This window comes from Phoca vitulina, unplaced genomic scaffold (assembly GCF_004348235.1).
Source record: "Phoca vitulina isolate PV1807 unplaced genomic scaffold, GSC_HSeal_1.0 scaffold6, whole genome shotgun sequence".
NCBI lineage: Eukaryota > Metazoa > Chordata > Mammalia > Carnivora > Phocidae > Phoca > Phoca vitulina.
Window position 1 is genome coordinate 66,743,449 of NW_022589709.1, and position 6,106 is coordinate 66,749,554.

General features: G+C 37.9%; 1 non-coding gene across 1 annotated transcript; it reads right to left on the reverse strand.

Annotated features, from left to right (window-relative positions):
* Window positions 1–4,801: 4,801 nt before the first annotated feature.
* LOC116632494 lies at window positions 4,802–4,902 on the reverse strand. The gene has a single exon (XR_004299433.1). It is a non-coding gene; the product is annotated as a U6 spliceosomal RNA (small nuclear RNA).
* Window positions 4,903–6,106: the final 1,204 nt, after the last annotated feature.

A 6,106-nucleotide genomic window follows, 5' to 3' on the forward strand; every position in this document is an offset into this window, starting at 1 on the left:
GAAATAAAATACTTTCTCAATATTTCTAATCAGCTAAATTACAGTGTGCTAAATAAATATTTGTTTTACTATTTTTTCATTTCCCTATACATTTGTAACTGACAGTGAGAGTGTTTTTAGTATTTTGACAAAAATTTCTAAAGGTCATGGACCAATTATAATTTCCCCCAGTGATTATTAATATCATTTTGCACAGTTTCTGCCTACACATCATTTTTACAATACTGCACAACAGTGCAAGGACTGCCTATACTTGGGGTTTTATCTTATTTTTTTTTAAAGATTTTATTTATTTATTTCACAGAGAGAGACACAGTGAAAGAGGGAACACAAGCAGAGGGAGTGGGAGAGGGAGAAGCAGGCTTCCCGCTGAGCAGGGAGCCCGATGTGGGGCTCAATCCCAGGACCTTGGGATCATGACCTGAGCTGAAGGCAGATGCTTAATGCCTGAGACACTCAGGCGCCCCAGGTTTTATCTTATTTATTAGGACTGTGAAAACAACATGGGCTTTGGATCCTGTGTGCCTGGGTTCACAGCCTTACTCTAACACTGAACTGCTTACTGTCCGCTGCTGGTCAAATACACCAACCTATCTGAGATTTAGCATTCTTATTTGAAAAACAGAAATAATTATATTTACCACCTAGAGTTCTTGAGGCCAGAGATGAGAAGGCCTCTGGAAATACACTTGACATTTAGGAAACATTCAATAAATAAGCTCCATGAAACTGGAGACCCTGTCTCTTTTCTTCATTGTAGTATCCCTGGCATTTAGGACAAAGCCTGACATGGAATAGTTGCTCAATAAATATTTGATGCATAAAACATTGAAGAGTCACATTTAGTATTCAAAACATGTTAGTGACTTGGTTGTCTTCTTGTTTTCTTACTTTCTGGATGCTGTACAGCCTCAGAGGATTGAAGAAATCAGGGGACCCAGTTCTACTGAGAACGCAGTAGGTTCGTCATTGACCTATAATATTGTCCTTCTCTTATAGTCATTTCTGCCTTGTTTGTCCCTGCCCATTTGGTTGAGGTGGCACTCAGCAAGGTTAACATTTTTCATATAAGTAAGGAACTCATACAGATCTCTAGGAAAAACATTAAGACTTCAAAAATGGGAAAAGAAAAGAACAATTTGCAAATCACTTAAGAAATATTTGGAAAAATTCAACCACACTAGTAATCAAGGAAATATAAATCAAAAGCAGAAAATTGTTCTCTTTGTGATCACATTTTCACAGATTTCCAGAGGGATGGAGGCAGAGAGTAGTAAGGGTGAGGTGAGCAAACCCTCTTCTCAACTGCTTTTTGCTTGTGAGCATTACTATAATCCTTTTAGAAAGCAATTAGAACACCAGGATCGCTGGCCAATGACTTAGTAATTCTAATTCTGGAAATTGATCCTGAGAATTCAATGCAGATGAAGCTTTAGCATGAAGACTTTAATCACAGCGTTATTTGTAGGAGTGGATGTGGGAAACTACATGTATGTCTGACAATGGGAATTGTTTAGGTGGAAGAAGGCATATGCACTTTCTATTCTGCAGTGTATGTCTATAAAGAGTTTGTGTATAAAGAGTGTATGTCTGTAAATGTGATAGAACACTGTATATAAAATATATTTTTAATTACATGTAAAATCCAAATAACTGATACCTAATACCCCCTTGAAAGAAAATACTCCAAATGTGAATAATTACCATTTATTATGGCTCTAACATATTCCAGGGGCTTTGAGTATTTTGTCTCTAATTCTCATAACAATCCTGCATGGTAAATATTGTTATGCCTATTTTACAGATGATAAAATGAGACTGAGAGAGCCAGGTAGCTTTTCTGAAGCCCCAGGTAGCTATGTACATCTGCCTGACAGTAAAGCCTGCACTTTCCTGCCAAACAGGCTTGGTTGGAAGTTTGTTCTGTTTTGTTTGTTAATTATGAGAACAATTTTCTAAAATTTTCTAAGTTTTTATGTTTATTTAGAAGCATAGATGATTTTAATAATGATCATTAAACCTGGATAAAAGAAAACAATGCAACCTTTGTAAGTCGTTTGTTAACTCTGAGCCTCCATTGCTATCAAATAAAGAACCCCTATCCCTGCTCACTTGATAGGGCTCTATATTGAAATTTATGTGAGCTAGCAGACAACATGTATCAAACCTTTTGAAGTTATAAAAGGCAAGATGCTCAAGTTTTAAGTGCTCTTATACTAACTTCTTAAATAAAAATTTTTATTTACTGTAGTTATTTATTAACTGTCATTATTACTTTAAATCTTATAAGAGCTAAAAGCCTTCAATAAAATGTGTGCTTCCTCAGTCACAGATTTAGTATCTGTCTCAGTTAAGAAATGGGGCGGGGAGGGGGAGTCATTGTTTTCCACGGTTGATATGGAAAATGTAGCACACGTCCAGCATTCTTTGGGAAAGGAAGTAGAATGCTTCCCTATCAGATGTTTTGGAAAGAAGGTAACTGTGAAATAGGCTGGAAGTGCCAATCGGGAGCTTTCCAAAAGGACTTTCATTGATTCTTGTTGAATATTCATGGACTTGAAACTTTCTGCCTCTGATTGTCCATTCTCTGAGTCTGGCACACTGCAGCCAATGGTTTTCTGGTTGTTTTCCTGAGGATTTGGTGGTGGTGTTTTTGCTGCACATTGCATTGTGTGAGTGAGTGAGTGAGCGAGTGAGTGTTGTGTATGTGTATGTTAGAGCACAGCCAGATCCTGGGCATTTACAGAGCATTGCCTTCAGGGGCTGTTTACTCTGGACTCTCTCCAAGATGCCAGACTCGTTCTAGATGATTCCTCCTGACAAAAGGACAAGGCTTGGCTCATCCTCAAAGATTATTCAGATTATGCACCTTGCCCGTTTATTTGCGTTTTGCCCCAGGGGGCATCCTGCAAGCCCCCAGAAGAACTTAGGAGATGTGAAAATTTTGTTCTTTCTGCACCCAACGAGAGCCTCCTGAGCAGCTCCTAAGGAAGCAAGTAGAAATGTTTGGCCGGAGCAGCTACAGCTTGACCTTCCCACAAAGTTCAAAAGGTTATTTGGTCAGCGACTCCCTCCTGCAACCTGCTTGTGTGCAGCCACAAATTTAACCTCAGGACTGCCTGCCACGCAGATCATTTAAAGGAAGGTGCCTTCAGAGTGCAGTGCATTGTGGGGAACCTGCTAAAAAGAAATGATCTTTTTCTTCTTTGAGAGGGAGCGAATGTGGCATGGAGTCAAAACATCAATTAAATATACAATTGGCTCCATTTACATGACAAGCTTTGAGTCCTGCCTTAGTCACTGAATAGTAGCTTTCTCCTTGCTCAGGATTGCAACCATAAAGTGGGATCTTCAGGCTGGCCTACTGGAGACTGCTCAGGCCCTTCTCTCTCAGCTGTAATAACATTCACCGTGATGTACATCCCACCAACATCATTCAGCCCTGGAGGAAGTTTAGTTTGGCTGATTTAAACTTAAAAAGGGGAAAGAAAAGCTTTTTTTCTTGTTTTTCTTCTAGATTAGGCTACAGTTTTGAATTAGTTTTTGTAATCACCTGTACTTATTTATATGTGGAAAATGCAGTCTCACATGTTAATCATAACCATTGGTCAACTCTGGTAAGATCACAGATGAAGTAGGAGATGATTGTAAATTGTTTCCATGAATGTGTTATTTATTTTCTTATTGAACCCTTTGTCCATGTGTAGCACTTGGTGTGTATGCAGCAATGTGGTCAAGTGAGAGGTTTTAAATGTATGTAAAGAAGACAGTTTTCAGAGAAACTAGAAAAACAATATGCAACAATAAAGGAATGGATGTGTTCAAGAATGGCAGGAGTTGGCAAACTTTCTTTGATAGGCCTGATAGCATCATTTTAAGCTTGTGGGCCATTCGATCTCCATCACAACTACTCAGTTTTATTATTGTAGCGCAAAAAACGACAGCAGACTGTGAGTGAGACTGTGTTCCAATAAAACTTTATTTACAAAGTCGGGCAGTAGTTTTCAGGCCCCTAGTTGGCCAGTTTCTTAATTATGGTGTAACCCATTTGATGCATGCATCTGGTATGTTGCTTTCAGCTGAAAGTAAGGAAAAACCTAACTAAAGGTAGCCTAAAAATCACATTAATCTCACGTAAGAAGATTATCTTGAGTAAGAAGAAATCTCATAATAGGAAAGTCCCAGGGCTGGTTAATTAAAGCAGTTTGATGATGTCATCAAAGGCCCAAGGTTTTTTCCATCTTTCTGCTCTCCCACCTTTGGCTCATTGGCTTGTTTCAGGCTCACCTGCCTCATAGTCACAAGATGGTTGCCACAGTTCTAATGTTATAGGTAGATGCAATAACATCCAGTAGAAAAATTAGACTACCCTCCCCCCACATCTCTTTTTCTAAGAGCAAGAAAATCTTTCCAAGAAGAACCTTCTATTTCATAGACCATGTCTTATTGACCAGAACTGGGACAGAACATTTCAAGAATTATTTGGAGTAAGTTACTGTGTTAGTTGTCTGCAGCTCTTATGACATCAAACTCGGTGATACAAAACAATGGAAATTTATTCTGTCACAGTTCTGGAGTCCACAAGTCCAAAATCAGTAAAATTAAGGCATTGATAGGGCTGTGGTCCCTATGGAGGTTCTAGGGGGAAATCCATTCCTTGTCTCTTCCACCTTCTGGGGGCTGTTGGCATTCCTTGGCATGTGGCCACCTCAGTCCAGTCTTCAAATGTCTCTGCTTTATTTTCATATCACCTTCTCCTTTGTGTGCCTGTGTGAAACCTCCCTTTGGTTCTCTCTCTCTTTTAAATGTGGAACTTTTCACAAATTCGCTTGTCATTTTTGTGCAGGACCATGCTATCTTCTCTATAGTATTCCATTTTTGGCATGTGTGCTGTGGAAACCCTCTCTCTTATAAGGAAACTGGTGATGGCAGTTAGGGCCACCCAGATAATCCAGCAAGATCCTTAACTTAATGACATCTGGAAAGACCCATTTTCCAAATAAGGTGACATTTATAGGTCCAGGGATTAGGATCTGATAGCTCTGGGGTCCATTTTTCAAACTACTACAGTCACAGAGAACTTTGACTGTCAAAGTAAAAAACATTGCCACTTTCTGAAAGAAAGCTATTACATCAGTTACTGGTTAAGAGAGAACTACCTTGACTGTTTTATATTAATGAAGATTTAGTTACGTCAAGTAAGGGAGGTGTAGGCCAAAAAATATTGGATTCAGCCAGCAGGGAAAATCTGGAATAGGACTATTAGACAGGTAAACAGCAGTATCTGCTGTAGCGTATGTGTTTGGCAATTGTGTTTAGCAAAAGCTTACAATGATTTAAGAAAATAATGTGTATAAAATAAGGTAGGAAAAAACTTTTATCTGTATTGTGGTCACAACACAACAAAATACTCTTGGACATAAGAAGAGACAATAGAGATAATACACTAAAAAATCACTATTGGTTAGGGCACCTGGCTCGTTCAGTTGGAAGAGCATGTGACTCTTGATCTTAGAGTCTTGAGTTCAAGCCCCACGTTGGGTGTAGAGATGACTAAAAAAATAAATAAACTTAAAAAGAAAGAAATCTTTAAAAAAAATTACTAGAGGTTGTGTGGAGGTGGTGGGAGTATGGATGACTGATTTTTTTCCTCTCCTTTTTTGTAATTCCTAAAATCTTAATAAAAAGTATATGTATTGCTTAAATTAAAAATATATTTTAATAATAAATCAATAGCATTATGTCATTAGATTATAATACTGTTTTTTTAATTATTTCCATTTATTTTGTATCATTTCACTTAATTTATCTCTCAGTTTACTGTATCAAGAAATTATACAGAATAGCCACATATTCTGCCCAAATTTTTCTGCTTTCAAAGAGACCCAAACCCCTCACCTGTCACTAGTTATCTTTCCAAAACACAGGTTGTGACATCCACTATGCTTCTCATCAAAACATTTAATGTCTCTCTCTTGCTTTAAAAAAATTTTCCTTCCTTCCTTCCTTCCTTCTTTCCTTCCTTCCTTCCTTCCTTTTTCTTTCTTTCTTTCTTTCTTTCTTTCTTTCTTTCTTTCTTTCTTTCTTTCTTTCTTTCTTTCTTTCT